This window comes from Anabrus simplex, chromosome 7 (assembly GCF_040414725.1).
Source record: "Anabrus simplex isolate iqAnaSimp1 chromosome 7, ASM4041472v1, whole genome shotgun sequence".
In the NCBI taxonomy this organism is placed as follows: Eukaryota; Metazoa; Arthropoda; class Insecta; order Orthoptera; family Tettigoniidae; genus Anabrus; species Anabrus simplex.
The window spans coordinates 307,059,643-307,078,316 of NC_090271.1; the positions used below are offsets into that span (position 1 = coordinate 307,059,643).

Consider the following 18,674-nt stretch of genomic DNA (forward strand, 5'->3'; position numbering starts at 1 on the left):
TTGACGATCAAAAACATAATTTCACGGACATTAAGAACGACATGCAAATCCTTAATATGAATCCAAAAAGTCCCTTGCTCAGTATAATAGAAGAATTTTACATAAATTTAGACAAATACGTGAATCCAAACTCCAACCTAAATGAAAGTATAGACAAAAACAATATTCTTTTTCATGCAGTAATTCCCTTATTAAAAGATTTCTATATCAAAAGAATAAGCAAACAAAAATCGATATGTTCAAATCAACCGCCCCAAAACCCTCTCCCCTCCAACCCCACTCCCATCACTAACACTCCACCCATCCCCCCAAACCTCCCCTCTACCGCCGCTAACTACAATCTCAGAGCTACACGTATCAGATCCCAACAGGCAGCTACAAAGAACGCACGGTTCCAACATTTTACGTAAGTAAAACGACATACGATTCATTATTACACTTTCTATCCACAACATTATCACACTATTATTTCTATTTCCAGACACTCCACCTTGTTTTTTACAACATATAAGCTTCCAGGACAAATCAACGTGCACCAAGACGCATAACTTTCAACATATTTGACTAATGCCACCAACTATAAACATCGCGACTACGGAAGAAAACATGCTCCATTAATATTCTAATAACTCCAATATCTGTAGCTGCCAATAATATCTCCAGATAAATAAACAGCATTACCTGATCTGTAGCGGATCATTATAATACCAATTGTCTTTACATATAATATTTTTATGGATCCATTTTGTTGGAACACTATATATACAAACCTCATTTATTCCAAATCAGTGTACATGTTGTACCGCACATAAACAACATCAATGTAATGTATTTTTAACTAGACATGTGTGGCATACATACCACTGTTTTTGACTATATGCCCATTTTAACAACATTTTAATGTCTACATTAGCAAATATTTTTATTCAAATTTTAACTTCATACTAAGTTTCAATCAGAAGTAATGGGCCTTACAAACTGAATTTAGCTTCTAGGATGTATGCAAGCAAGGTGTTGCATTGATACCTCAATCAGAAATGTTCAAGCCAGTGTTCTGTACTTTCATGTGACTAATCAATAGCCAATTGTGTACATAGTTGAACTTGCCACTGTTGAGTTACACAAACATATGTGTGTTCCATATTATATAACCTAAAATTGGATGGTAATAGCAGTAAGGTGATATGTGTCTTCATGAACGATGCACACTAGTCATGCATTAGACATACCAACATTAATGATCAGTCTAAATTAGTCCAAACTTTTACCACTATATGTGATGTTTTTATGAACAATACAATTTTTATTGCATGTCAACTGAGGATGACCCCCTAGGGGTCGAAACTAGTCTTGACTATTTGACTATATTTACTTGCTTAATGTAAAATAAATTTGTATTGATAAGGTGGAGATTTGTATATATATTGTTTTTCTGTAAAGTAATATCCATCAATACGGAAATGAAACTTATAAATAACAGTAGAAAAGCCAACCAGGCAAGAAAAATGGCACACAGATACCAAAATCTGAAGATTAAGATCACAAATATTGTCAAAAACATCACTTTCTTAAAACAATGCCTACTTAATAATCTAACTCCTAAATTTCTTAGGAAATATAATAATAAACATAGAAGCACATATCAAACCCAAAATACCCAAAACAAAACCAATCGAATATGGCTTAAAGAAGAAATTAAATTCATGTATAGGAAAAAACAACACCTCAACATACAAATGTATGAAGCACACCTTAAAGCCTCACATGAGCTACCACACACATACTGGAGCAACTTCCAACAAATAACTAACGAAAAGATAGAAAACATAGCCATACAGAAGCAGAATACCTTAAACAAGAAACTTAACGCACTCAAGGCATCACTAAACCAAACCAACCATACACAGTATAGACAACATATTACTGTTTCTACAGATAACAACCAACATATTTTCCATCCCCCACTCCAAAACCTAACTAACACAACATTCAATGAAAAAGAAACAACTATACTGAGCAAAGGACCAAAACATAACTGGAAAAACAATTCAGTATTTGAAAACATAGCCACTATTATTACTGAAACAGAAGATGCTCTAAACAAAATACCCCAAGAAAAACAAAATGAAATTAGATATGAAATTAAAAAAACACTACCACAATATGTTGATAAGATCACTCAAAAACCTCAGAATCAAGATATCACAAACCAAACACAAATTAAGGTACTCAAAAATAAAATCCAGCAAAATAACCTAATAGTAACAAAGGCAGATAAAGGAAACACTACAGTTATTATGGATAAAGAGGAATATATAACAAAAACAAAAACCTGCTTTCAAGATGAAACTTTTCAAATCAAGACTAAAGATCCTACTAACAGTATCCAGAAAAACTTAAAAATTCTCCTAAAAAACACCAATTTTCTTTTGAACGAACAGGAAACTGCAAAATTAACCACCATGAATCCAGGGATACCTACAGCTAAAGCTTATCCTAAGATCCATAAAAACAATATTCCTATGAGACCCATAATAAATTATAGACCAAGCCCTATTTATAAATTATCCAAATACATACAAAAATTCCTTAAAAAACATTACGTTTTTCAAGCAAACAAAACCATAAAAAACTCAATAGATTTCTGCAACATTACTAAGAATATAAGAATAGAACACTTCTACAAGCTAGCAACATATGATATAACAAACATGTATCCCAATATACCCACACAAAAAACTATCACTATCATAGAATCCAACCTTTATAACCACAGTAAACTAAGCAAATTGGAAATAGATGAATTTATTAAACTTTTACAATTCGCTATCAATAACAATTATTTCAAGTTCCATGACACTATTTATCAACAAAAAGGATTACCCATGGGATCACCAATATCAGGCATAATAGCTGATATATATATGGATTACTTAGAACACCAAGAAATTAAAAAAATAGAAAATATCATCTATTGGTGCAGGTTTGTCGATGATGCATTTATAATCATGGACAATAGACATACTAATGAAAACATAATCCTAGAACAACTAAATAGAATAGATCCCCACATTAAATTTACCATGGACACTGAACACAACAATACCATAAACTACTTAGACATATCCATAACCAGACATAACAACCACCTAACATACAATATATATAGAAAACCTACCCACACATCAAATACAATAAAGATAGACTCCACCCACCCACATGCCCATAAAAGAGCTGCATACTATAGTATGATTCATAGAGCATACAACATTCCACTTTCAAAGGAAAATCTAAATAAAGAACTAAACACAATCCATGAAATAGCAAAACAAAACGGATATAAAAGAGAAATGATAAACCGGATCATCAATAAAGTCAAAAACCAACCTAAAACCAAGCTAACCAGAATCACTAAAAATAAAAAAGAATATGCACTGTTTACTTACAACAATAACCATATACATCCCATAACAAATATCTTCAAAAAACAAGGCCTAAAAATAGCATATAAAACGGCACGCAATAACACCAACATACTATACAATTCCAAATCAGTTAATAACATAAATAAATACAATCACTCAGGAGTCTATCGCCTAAAATGCAACGACTGCCGAGCCAGCTATATAGGACTTACCGGTAGAAGTTTTATAATACGATATAATGAACATGTAAACGCCGTCAAACACAGACATTTTTCAGCTATGGGTCAGCATATTGACGATCAAAAACATAATTTCACGGACATTAAGAACGACATGCAAATCCTTAATATGAATCCAAAAAGTCCCTTGCTCAGTATAATAGAAGAATTTTACATAAATTTAGACAAATACGTGAATCCAAACTCCAACCTAAATGAAAGTATAGACAAAAACAATATTCTTTTTCATGCAGTAATTCCCTTATTAAAAGATTTCTATATCAAAAGAATAAGCAAACAAAAATCGATATGTTCAAATCAACCGCCCCAAAACCCTCTCCCCTCCAACCCCACTCCCATCACTAACACTCCACCCATCCCCCCAAACCTCCCCTCTACCGCCGCTAACTACAATCTCAGAGCTACACGTATCAGATCCCAACAGGCAGCTACAAAGAACGCACGGTTCCAACATTTTACGTAAGTAAAACGACATACGATTCATTATTACACTTTCTATCCACAACATTATCACACTATTATTTCTATTTCCAGACACTCCACCTTGTTTTTTACAACATATAAGCTTCCAGGACAAATCAACGTGCACCAAGACGCATAACTTTCAACATATTTGACTAATGCCACCAACTATAAACATCGCGACTACGGAAGAAAACATGCTCCATTAATATTCTAATAACTCCAATATCTGTAGCTGCCAATAATATCTCCAGATAAATAAACAGCATTACCTGATCTGTAGCGGATCATTATAATACCAATTGTCTTTACATATAATATTTTTATGGATCCATTTTGTTGGAACACTATATATACAAACCTCATTTATTCCAAATCAGTGTACATGTTGTACCGCACATAAACAACATCAATGTAATGTATTTTTAACTAGACATGTGTGGCATACATACCACTGTTTTTGACTATATGCCCATTTTAACAACATTTTAATGTCTACATTAGCAAATATTTTTATTCAAATTTTAACTTCATACTAAGTTTCAATCAGAAGTAATGGGCCTTACAAACTGAATTTAGCTTCTAGGATGTATGCAAGCAAGGTGTTGCATTGATACCTCAATCAGAAATGTTCAAGCCAGTGTTCTGTACTTTCATGTGACTAATCAATAGCCAATTGTGTACATAGTTGAACTTGCCACTGTTGAGTTACACAAACATATGTGTGTTCCATATTATATAACCTAAAATTGGATGGTAATAGCAGTAAGGTGATATGTGTCTTCATGAACGATGCACACTAGTCATGCATTAGACATACCAACATTAATGATCAGTCTAAATTAGTCCAAACTTTTACCACTATATGTGATGTTTTTATGAACAATACAATTTTTATTGCATGTCAACTGAGGATGACCCCCTAGGGGTCGAAACTAGTCTTGACTATTTGACTATATTTACTTGCTTAATGTAAAATAAATTTGTATTGATAAGGTGGAGATTTGTATATATATTGTTTTTCTGTAAAATAGAACTTATCATGCCATAACTCCTATTTTATATACATTATTTTCCTAATTTTTTAACTGCTGGTAAAGAAACATTTCAGCTCGATGTAGATAAGTATATTTTTAAATATAAATGATAACAAAATGCAGTATATGCGTTTATTTTCAGTCATGTTCAGGGAATTTTATGTGTAGGCACGAAAAAGTCAGTCGCTGGCCGGCCTCTTTCCTATTGAATTTGCATGGGGGGGGGGGGCAAAGCGAGGCAAATGGTCTTCAGATATGGAAGTTGTTTTTAAAACAATCCCGAAGTTACTATCTTGCTTAGTTATTAATTTGTGACAGGAAGAATATCTCCTTGAATTTTGGTTTCGCGCGTGACTCGGCTGGCTGTCTGGCTGGCTGGCTGAAGTACCGGCAGTGATCTCCCAAACATGCGCTTTTAACATTTCCAGACAGTCGCATGCAGTGCAGTGCTCTTTTCGTCAGTAGTATGTATAATAGTGATTTAATACATATCAGTGACATATGTACAATTCTTGAGGGAAAGTGTATTTCGTTTGTGTGGTCAATGAGTTCGTGCTCGTGCGTGGGGATCTAATTTCGAAGAAAATGTGCAGAACGATCATGGCGTGGTTAAAGCAAAACACACGCTCTTCGAATATGGAAGTTATTTTTAAATCATACCTCAAGTCCCTATCTCGTTATCTCTTAATTTATGACAGGGAGAACGTTTCGTTTGTTTACGTTTCACGAGTGACTCGGCTGGCTGAGCTTCTAAATACACTGACGGCCGTGTGCAGTGGTGTTCATTTAATCAGTATTATAAGATTGATTAAATGAAGATCAGTGATATATATAATATTTAATGGCGTTGGCCCTCGAAGTGTCCTAGTGCAGCTTCTCCCAGTATTGACTCCGCATAGGCGACCTGCGTGTCTATAAGAATTGGGCCCTACCTGTGATGAATTCTAATGCTTAAGACGGCACACACACACACACCCATCCCCGAGCCATTGGAATTAACCAATGAAGGTTAAAATACCCGACCCGGCTGGGAATCGAACCCGGGGCCCTCTGGACCAAAGGCCAGCACGCTAACCATTTAGCCATGGAACCGGACAAGATCAGTGATAAATGTATAGTTCTCGAGGACAAGTGGATTGTGTTTGTGTAGTCTGTGTAGTTGTCAGTTCATGCTCGTGCGGGGGTTCTTTGTTCGACGAAAAAGTGCAGAAGGACGTATAATGGATCGTCAAATTAAAAAGAAACGTGCCGTAGGTAAACTCAGGGGAAAGGAACGCAATATTATAATGAGTGTCCTGGATTATATTTTAAAGACTATGAATATGAGCAGCGCAATCAGTGAAACAGCTAAAGCTACAGGTTTTCTCGCAAAAAAAGACAAGGACGACAGAAAAATTAAATATGATGAAATTGTTAGAAGTGGAGTGCGTCGGGCGGTTCACTCTCTTTTATTTGCTAATATAACACCGACATTGAACGTGATTTTGAGTCGCGTACATGGAGAAAGTTCCTTGCCACGATTTTCCAAAACTACGTTGTATCGCTTCTTACATGATATAGGCTTCCGTTATTTAAGACGGGGTAATGAAGCAGCTTTCACTGAAACCGATGAAATTATTAATTGAAGGCACAGATATCTCAAGGAGGTAAAACGTTTGAGGGCACAAAATAAAGCTATAATTTACACAGATTAATCGTGGGTAAATATTGGGCAGACAGTGACAAAAGAATGGAAGGATACGACAGTGAAAAGTGCACGGCAGGCCGCCATTGAAGGGGTGAGTTCGGGACTTAGGCCACTGAAAAGCCGAGGACCGTGATTTGCCTTAGTCCACGCGGGTAATCAACATGGTTTTGTCCAAATGCTGAACTAAAATTTTTATGCCATAAAAACATAAGACAATTGGGCAAATTACGTGAACGAAGTAAAGAAAAATGAAAGAGTTTTGTGGAAAGCGGACGAATTACAGGACGATGTCGACGATGAAAAGTTTTTAATACGACTTTCGTCATCGTCCGTATCATCCTCAAGTTCATCTCCTGAACCCGTTTCATCCAAAGCAGGAACATCAGACCTTGCAGAAATGTTAGAAGGTGTACGTCTAATGTCTGAGAGCAATGCCAGTGATTAAGGTACGTTGTATTTATTTTACCATACTACAAAAATTAATTTATGACTGAATGAACTTAAAATTACAAAATTACAAACGAAAAATGTGGAACTGTGACGCCCTGTTTGAGCGTTGCCTACGAGATATACAAAGCCGGGAAGTGGACCGATAGAAATGCGGGTCGCAAGTAGTTTTACGAACGGCCGCTAGAGGTCTCGACATCTTGCTATGCTGCTCGCGCGAAATACATTCATTTAATAGTACATGTTGGTTTCTAAAGACGTAAAAATCTGCAAATAATGAAATGTGATTTCGAGTGGTTGGATGTAAAGTAAGGCAAATTTAAGTGGTATTTAGAATTATTTTAGGCGAAGTCAAGTGTGATAATTAATAAAAGTAATACATTAAAAATGACTTACCATGACCACTGCTCGTATCACTCACAATTTTAAGATCTTCCAACTTAAAGGCTTTGTCCTGAAGTTCTTTTGCAAGTCATGAGCATGTGTAGTTAATTGTATGAGCTTCATTGTCGAGTATTGGTTTTAAAAGTTTTGTAATGAGAGTTGCAGTCAGTACTCTGATCACACTCGTCACATTTGAATGCCTCAATGAACTTTGGAACAAAAAAAAACGTGAAGTTTTAAAACTAAATTCGTATTTCCCAGATAACGTAATGAATGACGCGTAAAATTCAACATATTTTCCAGGAAGTAAACAAATTCTTTTGAGGGGTAGCGTAATACTCCACGATCTTTCATCCTAATGAGGCACATCAATGGACTGTCAGTAGTGGCCGAGGATATTTGTCCCAAGCATGACTGACAGTTGGAATTTTCTTCCGCAACTCGAACGAGATAACCACATATCATGGCCAAGGAAGACAACTCCAGAGTGACAGGTTTTTCTGAAAAGGTATGGTGTCATTCTTAATATCAATAGCATCTAAGATGCGGTTAGGAGCGCGCAGCTGTGAGCTTGCATTGGGGAGATGGTGGGTTCGAATCCTACTGTCGGCAGCCCTGAAGATGGTTTTCCGTGGTTTTCCATTTTCACACCAGGCAAATGCTGTGGCTGTACCTTAATTAAGGCCACGGCCGATTCCTTCATACTCCTAGCCCTTTCCTATCCCATCGTCGCCATAAGACTTATCTGTGTCGGTGCGACTTAAAACCAATAGCAAAAAAACTTCCAGATATTTTAGGCCTATTAAAATAGTACATCTGAAAGAAAATAGAATAATCGCGAATTGATTAGTTAGCTTACCTTCGAGCGTCCCATCAAGTAGGCCTATTTCCAGAACTGTTGCTGATCATGATTACGATCATATTGTACTCTGGGCTTGATAGCCATTTCATCTATGATAAGGGATCCTAACGTTTCCTCCACGCATGTCAAATTCATGGCTTCGTAATGGAGGTTTCCTTCAATGAGGTGATGGTAGTGGTGGTGGTGGTGGTGGTGGTGGTGGTGGTGGTGGTGGTGGTGATTATTGTTTTAAGGGGAAGTACAACTGGGCAACCGTCCTATATAACACTAATCTGAGGGGAAAAATGAACGGATCCGACACTTCAAAAAGTGAAGATATCGGCCAAAGGAAGACAAGGACCACGTGAAAATGAAACGATCCCTAGGCCTGGGGAACCTAATAACGTGGGGGTTGAAGAAAACAAGAGTTGACCAAGAGGAGTCGGATAGGATAGATGAAAGTGAGGAGCCTAGCACAAGTAAGTGGAAGCAATACAAGGATTCAGCTAAGGTTCCCGTGGTCGCTAACCCACGCTCCAAAGTTCAGAGTCTCTGGGGCCCCTTTTAGTCGCCTCTTGCGATAGGCTGTGGATAGCGTGGGTGTTATTCTACCGCCCCCACCCACAGGGGGATCTTTAATGAGGAGTGTTATTCTAGTTTTCTTCGATTCGAAAAGCCAACATAGGCCTAATTGGTGTCTTTTGATGCGGTAGTCGGAAGCAGTGAAGTGATCTAATGAATCTGTAACCCTTAATCTGAAGTCTCAGTATTAAAAATGTAAATTACAGACTCTGGATGACGTCCCAGGCGACCAAAGCGAACCTAATTTGCCCCCCTTACACCCGTCCGGATGTGGCAATTATCCACTTCACCTTTAAAACTGGATCGGCTGGAAATGATTGAAAACTCCAATTATTCTCCGTTTTTTTTTAACGAATTGGACTTACAGTACGATGTACCATATTTTATAGAGTATATGAAATTTACTTCGAGTTCATTTGAACACTAACGGTAAGTGAAATCTATAAGTAAACGTATTAAAAACACTTTTCTCCATATGTTAATACACCACAGCACATGAAAACTATAGCAAGATGTCGAGACATCTGGCGGGGGTACTACTAACCTGGTTGTGGACGGTTTTTATGCTCAGAACTAGCGCACACTTCCCGGCCTTGTATATCTCGTAGGCAACGGTTTGAGTCACCCTCGAGCGTGATGTTCGCGAGTCGATTTCGCAACAGCGCGTTCCATCTACGCTGTACTGCAATTTAAGGTTGGAACGCTCTATAGTTAAGACAACTGGACTATCACATCAAAACCAATAGAATTATCACAACTTTAACTTGTTTAGGATACCAATTATGTAGTTTTTAGATTCCTGTAATTATTTTTTTTCTAGTTATTTTACGCCACACCGACACAGATAGGTCTTACGGCGACGATAGGACAGGAAAGGGCTAGGAGTGGGAAGGAAGTGGCCGTGGCCTTAAGTAAGGTACAGCCCCAGCATTTGCCTGGTGTGAAAATGGGAAACCACGGAAAACCATTTTCAGGGCTGCCGACAGTGGGGTTCGAACCTACTATCTCCCGAATACTGGATACTGGCCGCACTTAAGCGACTGCAGCTATCGAGCTCGGTCCTGTAATTATTAGTGGCCAAGCAAATGTCATTTCTTTGACACAACCAAGACACGATTTTTAAACTTTTCGTATGACCGAAGCAAGTTCATCTTTTAAAAGTAAGATCTAATACTGTCTGAAAGGGCGAAATGCCCAACGCGAAGAAGATCTCAGAATAATAAAACAGTGCAGAACTTACAATCTTGATGATTTGTTCGAGATTTCAAATCAAGATATACCGGGCGAGTTGGCCGTGCGCGTAGAGGCGTGCGGCTGTGAGCTTGCATCCGGGAGATAGTAGGTTCGAATCCCACTATCGGCAGCCCTGAAGATGGTTTTCCGTGGTTTCCCATTTTCACACCAGGCAAATGCTGGGGCTGTACCTTAATTAAGGCCACGGCCGCTTCCTTCCAACTCCTAGGCCTTTCCTATCCAATCGTCACCATAAGACCTATCTGTGTCGGTGCGACGTAAAGCCCCTAGCAAAAAAAAATCCAGATATAGTACTTACGACCACGAGGCTATGCGAGTGTTACACAATTCAATTCAATTTTTTTAACAAAATTAGAGGATGTATCTGTCACGAAGAAAAAATAAAACGATGGACTTCGGGACCCGAAAGGATAGTTCCTTTTGTCCGTTGTCCATTATTTTACTTGAATTCACGGCGCACCGCCAGCACAAAGCGCAGCCGTTCTCCATGTTACATAGCTAACGACCTCCTCAATGCTTCTTACCAGGACGCCCTTTTTTCACCTACCTACGCCAGGGAAGATGCGCGCGCATACCGCGTATAGGATAAGAGTGCTGACAGCGAAGTATAGCACAGCTACGAGAGAGCGCAGCAGCAGACAGGCCCACACTCAGAATACAATTATTGTCGAAAATATAAGTAAAGCCAAAGCTGTTAGAAGTTTCATTTCAAATGCCTACCAAATATGAATAGTTCATGTTTTGAGACCACTCATAAACTCATGTAGGTCAATACCTTGGCAAGAAAGTTCAGTTCCACAAATTTAAATGCTAATACCTGATCGAACAGGGTTGTAAAGGAGGGCTTATTCACTTTAATTCTGTCACATGAGTGTGAGTAAAAGGATTGTCTCCCCACATCCCCATGGGCCAGATATACTACATCGAATATTAAAAGGAAACAACGTTCCATGTCGTCTCTTTGTAGTTGACTCAGAACTAGGAGAGATATTGGACACAATGTCACTAACAGGTAGTATGTAACTGAGTAATAAAGTAGGCGATAGTAATATATATATATCAAACGAAACAACAAGTAACTGTCAGTTCATAATTCGCTCTTGACGAGTAAATTCGTGTACAGAATGGTGAAATAAAAATATCCAGACGAAATGAAGAAGTAAACTAAAACAGTTGGGTGGAATTAAGTTGTAAAGGCTGCACGAAAAGCTACTCGAGGTGAATACAATCCTTGTGTAGCTATTACTAAGGCACTACGCGCAGTAAGAGCGAGAATTTCTCCAAAGTGCAGTGCAGTTTTGTAAACGTGCACGAATTATAACAAGACAATGGAGGCAATTGTGTTACGTGACAAATGCGTACACATGAAGCTTTTGCTCTAAAAATGGCTTGGCATCTATATATCTCCAAAAAATGTCCAATGAATGCATTGCCACACCGAGCTCTAACCCACGAAGAAGATTTTACGTTTGCTAAACAACTAGGAAATCATTATATTTGAGGTATGTATATGCGCGAACAACTACCAACATACCCGCGTTAACGTGAGGGTGTTCTATTTAACTTAGACAACAGTCGCGCAGCTGGATGTCATTAAATTGCCTACGTAAAACGTAAATCTAAATTATGTTATTTCGATAGTTATGGAGACATACTTCCCCCATTTGAGCTCATACGTTATTTCGGAAGCAGGACAGAAATTGTTTACCCCTGTGGTCGGGGAGATTGGAAAATATCCACGGTATCCCCAGCCTGTCGTAAGAGGTGTCTAAAAGGAGCCCTAGGATATCTGAACTTTGGAGCGGGGGTTGACGACCAGGGGCTTAACTTAGTCTGGCATTGCTTCCAGTTACTCTTGTTATGCTCCTCAGTTTCATCAAATCCTATCCGACCTCCCTTGGCCAACTCTTGTAGTTTTACGACTTCGACGCTATTAGGTTTGCGAGGGATAGGGATTCTTTCATTTTCACGCCTTTCGCGGCCCTTGTCCTTCTTTGGCCGATACCTTCATTTTTCGAAGTGTCGGATCCCTCTCCGATTAGTGTTATATAGAGGGTGATTCCCTAGTTGTACTTCCTCTTAAAAATAATCACCACCACCACCACCACCACCACCACCACAGACATTGTTTACAATGAAAATCGTAGTAAATATTCAATACACGCATGTGCGGGCGATTATGTCTTATATTCTTATATCAAACCCAGACTGTAGACAAAGAGCAACAGTGTACACGTGATGACCTACGGTGAAAGAACGTTCCCTGTACGCGGAGAAGGACCTGAAACAACCGTCCATTTTTTCCACCATTCGAACTCGTTCATCAGCCACATAGTCTTGGGCTTATGTCGTTTGAAATCTACAATAAAACATTTAATGTGCGTGATGGCGTAAACAAGTTATAGTACGATGAGTATATGCTAACGCTACCATCAGGCAATTATTCAATAGACGATATTCATGAGTACATTGAAAGTACGTTAATTGAACAATTTAGAGAAGAGTGTTTTAGTAATCATAATTACAAGTTCTCAATTACTGTAAGCAACATAAACTGATTCTCCCAGACTACAACAAAATGGAAGAAATGCTAGACATTATGAACACAGAAGAAACACACGGAGGTGCAGTACGAAGTTCGTTTCTTTCTTATCAAACTTTTAGGTTTGAACTCAATAACGACGATGAAAATCGCTTTATGATTAATCAGCAAGATTTATACACCCTACAACACGAAAACTACCTCTATATTGATGGACGCTTAGATAAGGCAGATGGAAGTGTACCGAGCACATCTCAACTGTACAAACATGGTGAAGCTTTTCTCTTTTCCGAAGTGCGTTATGAAGTAAATATTGTGCAAATAGATCGAAAAATGAAGTAGAATGAAGCTCTACCCTTCGTATAGTGATGAAGAAATTATTTTTTACAGATGGCAGGATGGTGTCCGAAAGCTAATAAAAACTGGATGATTAATCAGGACGGTACTTTTTCTCATATGTTATCATTAAAACATAATCTCGGCTTTGCAGATGATTTTAGACGTATTATTATCAACGCAAAACAAGAGCTATTTCTAATCCGTGATCGAACTGATTACAATTATCTTAAAGCAGCAGAAACACCACCAGTTGACTAGAGAATTACACTTCGTATAATATTGTGTAAGTTACAACATAGGGAGTTATCTGATCGGGAAAAACATCGATTGCTCAAGATTATAGAAAACGATACAACATTACCGATACCTTTTCGAAGTTGGGAGCTGCATGAATAACCTGTGTTATCACATACAAACAAGCATAAGTGGGGTGTTAAAACGTCAAGTTTTACTGAAAGCCGTTATATATTATTTTTGGATTTCAAACCCATGGTAAATTCAACCATGAAAAAGATAGCTTAAAGTTTGATCACTGTAAATTAAGAAATATTAGACTATATATCAACGAAATTATGTATCCCTATGAAAAAACGGACATGAATTTTGAGAAAAATAAATTTGGATTTCTCTATGACATGTTTTGTAAATTACAATCATCGTATTATCAGAAAGAAGGTGGTCCGCTATTTTCGCCTGAAGAATTTAAAATTAAAGCACCGATTATAGTTATAGACTGTTCTTATCATGAGGAATCTCTAAAAGAATCTCCTGTCGATATTCGTTTAGAATTTGAAACATCTGAAAATATTCCTGCTAACACCAAAGCCTATTGTCTTATTATTCACATAATTGATGTCACTTACCATCCGCTAACGTATATTGTTACATGACTATAAAAAGGATAGCCCTTTATCATCAGCATTAGTGTGAACTTCTACACCGTACACTGTGGAACAGAGAGAAGAAAAATACGACATCATTACAGACAATCGTCTTGATAACAAAGGAAACTGTGAATGTGCATGCTGTTCGCCTACCAACGAAACTAATATACTACATCTTATTTACCTCACACAAGTAAGTGGGGCTATTAAGATTTCCTATAAACATTAAAATTTATATCAGATGCCAGAACATCTTATTCAGTGTTTAGCACCAGGTTTTTCTATCTACGTACGCTGCTCCGTTTGTAGATGCTTTTTGGGACATCCTATCTCTCAACAGTAAGGTGTCAATCGATGTAGCTTCAAGCAGACGCTGTCAACGAAATTACTAGCATCGAAGTGAAAACCGCACCGAATGTGATTGCGATGGACCTAATCCGAAGATTGTAAACTGTACACAGTGTATTGATGAATTTTCCCCCTTTTTTCAGTACCTGATAATGATTCAGAAGGGAACTAAGCACATGGATGATATTAAGTAAGAACTGCATCATCTTCTTTGCGATGCATAACATACATTGTGTTATATATTTTGAAAACTTAATTTCATATACAATAAATATTTTGATAAATTTGAATGTTGCAGGGGCATGACAATTTTGGAAGCATGCTACCGCTTCACATTAAGATGCTAAGGAGTACAACAACCTTGTCTGCAGCATAACCAAGACTGTTGTATAACCGGTAGTGTTTTGTCTAATTTTTGTGAATATTTACACAATAAATATTTAACAAAATTTAAAATGTTCTGTTTATTGCATTCCTTTCCCTCCACACACCTATCGAAAATATACGCACTTATACCGTCTATAAAAGCATGAGTTTACTAGAGAATGACCTTGATAACGAACAAGTCTAAACATGCATATCTATGTCGACGTAATAGCTGCATGTTAAAATATAATGAACTTTGATCGCTCGTGCTCGTGGAGACAACTCTAGCACAGGCGGACATCTAAATCTAAGTAGATGCGTTTTAGGAGGAGGAAGAGGAGGGTCGAATATGAGGTGAGGCAAAAGTGTGCGACGGAAAGGTCAGCTTCTCAACAGTCTGAGCCATTCAGCCTAGCAAGGTAATGTAGGTGGTTTATTTATTTATTTATCGTATGATGAAAGGAGAAATAATGTAGGCGGTGGAATACCATTTCTAATTACTAGATTGTGTGCCCAAAATGCCTTCCAATCCTCTTTGCAGCGAGTGCATATAACGCTGTAGTTGGCCATTTGTCCCTCGGATGGAGACGTAAAGCCTTGAGCAGTCCTATCGATGCTATTCGACAGGAAAAAGCTATGTCCCACTACCGGGTTTTAACTTCTTTCCATAATTATATCATGGCATTCATTACATCTTCCTTGACGTCAGGAAGGGCATCCAGTAATCGATCTTAACAGATTCATCTCATCACAAAAATTGACACCGTAGAGAAACAAGACAAGGAATGGACTCACGTCATGCACCCTTAGCCATGAGTCCGCATTTCAAATCACTCACGCTGTGACGTCACAGCTCTGCAAGGAGGAGGCATGCGCTTTCGGTTGTGTGCATTTTTAAATCGCCTGCACTATTGCGTCACAGCTCTGTCACTACTCCAAGGAGGGGAGACGACAAAAAGCCTATGTGACTTGCCCCTCCGGAATGGCGTCCGCGAGGGGTAAGGACACCTAGCCGTAAAACTAGGCCAGGCGAGGAGACGGAGGGAAGGACATCTGACCGTAAAACTGGGCACTGTACACAAAATGGCGCCTGTGAGGGGGAAAGCAATCTACCCAAAAAACTACGCCAGATGAGGAGGAGGGAATGGCATCTAACCGTAAAACTGGGAACTCTGAAGTTAGGCCCATCCAAGGTGGCTACCGTGAGAAGGAAATTGCATCTGATCGTAAAACTGGGCCCTGTGAACTAATCGGCGTCTGTGAGAGGGAAGGGCATTTGGCAGCAAAACTAGGGCCGATTGGGCGACTGTGTGGTTAGCCAACTCAAAACCGCGTCTGTGAGGAGGGAAGGGTATCTACCCGTGAAACTACGTCGGATGAGGATGAGGGAATGACATCGGACCGTAAAACTGGTCCCTGTGAGGTTAAGCCCCTCCAAAATTGCGACCGTGAGAAGGGAAGGACATCTGTCCGTAAAACTGGGACATGTGGCCAAAACAGCGTCTGTGAGGATGGAAGGGCATCAGACCGTAAAACTGGGCACAAGATGGCGACTGTGTGAATAGGCCCCTAAAATGGCGTCTGTGAGGGGAAAGGACATCTGTTCGTAAAACTGTGCCCAGGATGGCGACTGTATGGTTAGGCACCTCCAAAATCTCGTCTGTGGTGAGAGAAGGGTATCTACCCGTGAAACTACGTCTGATGAGGTATAGGGAAGGGCATCTTACCCTAAAACTGGACCCAAGATGGCGACAGTGTTAATAGGCCCCTAAAATTTCGTCTGTGAGGAGGGAAGGACATCTGTTCGTAAAACTGGGCCCAGGATGGCGACTGTGTTGTTAGGCCCTCCAGAATTGCGTCTGTGAGGAGGTAAGTAATTTTGAACGTTAAACTGCGCCCAGAATGGCGACTGTGTGGTTGCGCCCTTCCAAATTTGCGTCTGGCAGGGGGAAGGGCATCTGACCGTAAAACTGAACCCAAGATGGTGACTGTGTCTTTGACCTCCTTCAAAGTGACAACTGTGAGGAGTGAAGGGCATCTGACCGTAAAACTGGGCCCAGGAATGCTACTGTGAGGTTATGCCTCTCCAAAATTGCTTCTGTTTTAGGGAAGGATATCTGACCGTAGAACTGGGCCCAAGATTGGAATCAGGCCCCTCTAAAGTTTCCTTTGTGGAGAGGGAAGATCATCTGACCGTAAAACTGGGCTATGTAAGGTTAGACTCCTCCTACGTGGCGACTGTGAAGAGGTAAGGGCATCTAGCCGTATGACCAGGCCCTGTGTGCTTATGCCCCTCCAAGATGGTGTCGGGAATGAGCTTCTGGCAGTAGAGCTAGGCCCTGTGATGTTGGTCTTCGCCAGGATGGCGACGGGAAGGTGCTTTTGGCCGTAAAACTTAGACCCGTACGGGTTAGGAAGTGCAACTAGCCGTAAAACTTCTCCCTGTGAGGTTAGTGTGATGCTTCAGGCCTAAACTAGGCCCTGTGAGGTTAGGCCCCTCCGCAAAATCCGCGAACCACCGTACCCCTAAGACTCTACTATCAAAGACCTCGGGTCAGAACCCCATACTCCTACTACTAGGGGTCATTGATCTCGTAGGAAAATGCTGACGTAGCACACATTGTTTTAGAACATACATTGCTCTACTACTGATGTCAAAGGTGGAGTAAGGAAACAGATTGCAGTATTTATTTAGTTATTGGAAATATTTGCTGCAGTTATGTTCACTAGAAAATATGTATATTTTAAATGGATGAATGGAGGGGGATTGTAACGGTCAACTGACATATTATTACGACGAACGGTGGAATGTGTTTGATATAGGAATAATCTCGGAGATAGCCTTAAGGGCAGAAGTACGTGAGCGCCCACTAATATAATGCTGAAAATTTTCATGACATTTCTCACGATATCTATTATAACATGAATGATAGAAATGCACCAATTTTGCCATGTCAAGTCAAAGCTTATCTGATTCTAATGGTTTGCAATGTATAGTGTTTAGAATTCTAGATGAATATGAGAAATTTTCCAAGGTCTTACTGAAACACATTGATAGATGCATGAGAGTCTCGAAACTCTAGAATTTTAATATTTGATAAATATTTATGTCTTCATTTATAATTTAAAATTTAATTTTAAAATATTTTAACTTTTAGCAACATAAATGTTTTAATAAAACATAATTTTGAAGCAACATTAAATATTCTAGAGTTTTAGAATCGCAGTACATACATGAGTGTGCAAAATTTCATATGTCTAGGTAGAATAGTTTAGGAGCAATATGTACTTAAATGTAAAAAAAGAAAAAGAATTTTCGGGAAACTGTAGTCAAAGTTTGTGCTTCACTCACACCTGTCTCAGAACATTCCAGGACCATATTCTTCTCACCGCTGGCTCTCCTCATCTTTTCTCTTCCTCTTTCTTTTTCTTTTTTGAATTCTACCTTCTTTAGTGGATTCTGCACTTGCTTTTTGGATTTTTTCACACGGTCACGGTCACGGTCAAAGACCCTAATCGCCCTCAACATGTTTGCTCCGGGCATGATACCCATGTCTACAAGAACATATTTTCTTGACATCATGCCCTCATTGAAGCATATCACTGCATCAAATCAAATACAGTAGAGGCAATACGCGACACTCAGAGAGATATCGAGGTACAGCTAATAGAACTCTCTCTAGCGGATTGACCTGAGAACTATTGATTCATTTTTTGAGCTAGTTGCTTTTAGTCGCGCCGACACAGATAGGTCTTGTGGCGACGATGGGACAGGAAAGGGCTAGGAGTGGGAAGGAAGGGGACGAGGCCTTAATTATGGTACAGCCCCAGCATTTG

The 18,674-nt window shown here is 39.1% G+C and overlaps 2 long non-coding RNA genes across 2 annotated transcripts; both read left to right on the top strand.

Annotated features, from left to right (window-relative positions):
• Nucleotides 1-685, top strand: LOC137501498 (uncharacterized). Its single transcript, XR_011018577.1, has 2 exons — nt 1-406; nt 482-685. It is a non-coding gene; the product is annotated as an uncharacterized lncRNA (long non-coding RNA).
• A 3,032-nt stretch (nt 686-3,717) lies between these two features.
• LOC137501499 (uncharacterized) lies at nt 3,718-4,402 on the top strand. Its single transcript, XR_011018578.1, has 2 exons — nt 3,718-4,123; nt 4,199-4,402. It is a non-coding gene; the product is annotated as an uncharacterized lncRNA (long non-coding RNA).
• The last annotated feature ends 14,272 nt before the right edge of the window (nt 4,403-18,674 follow it).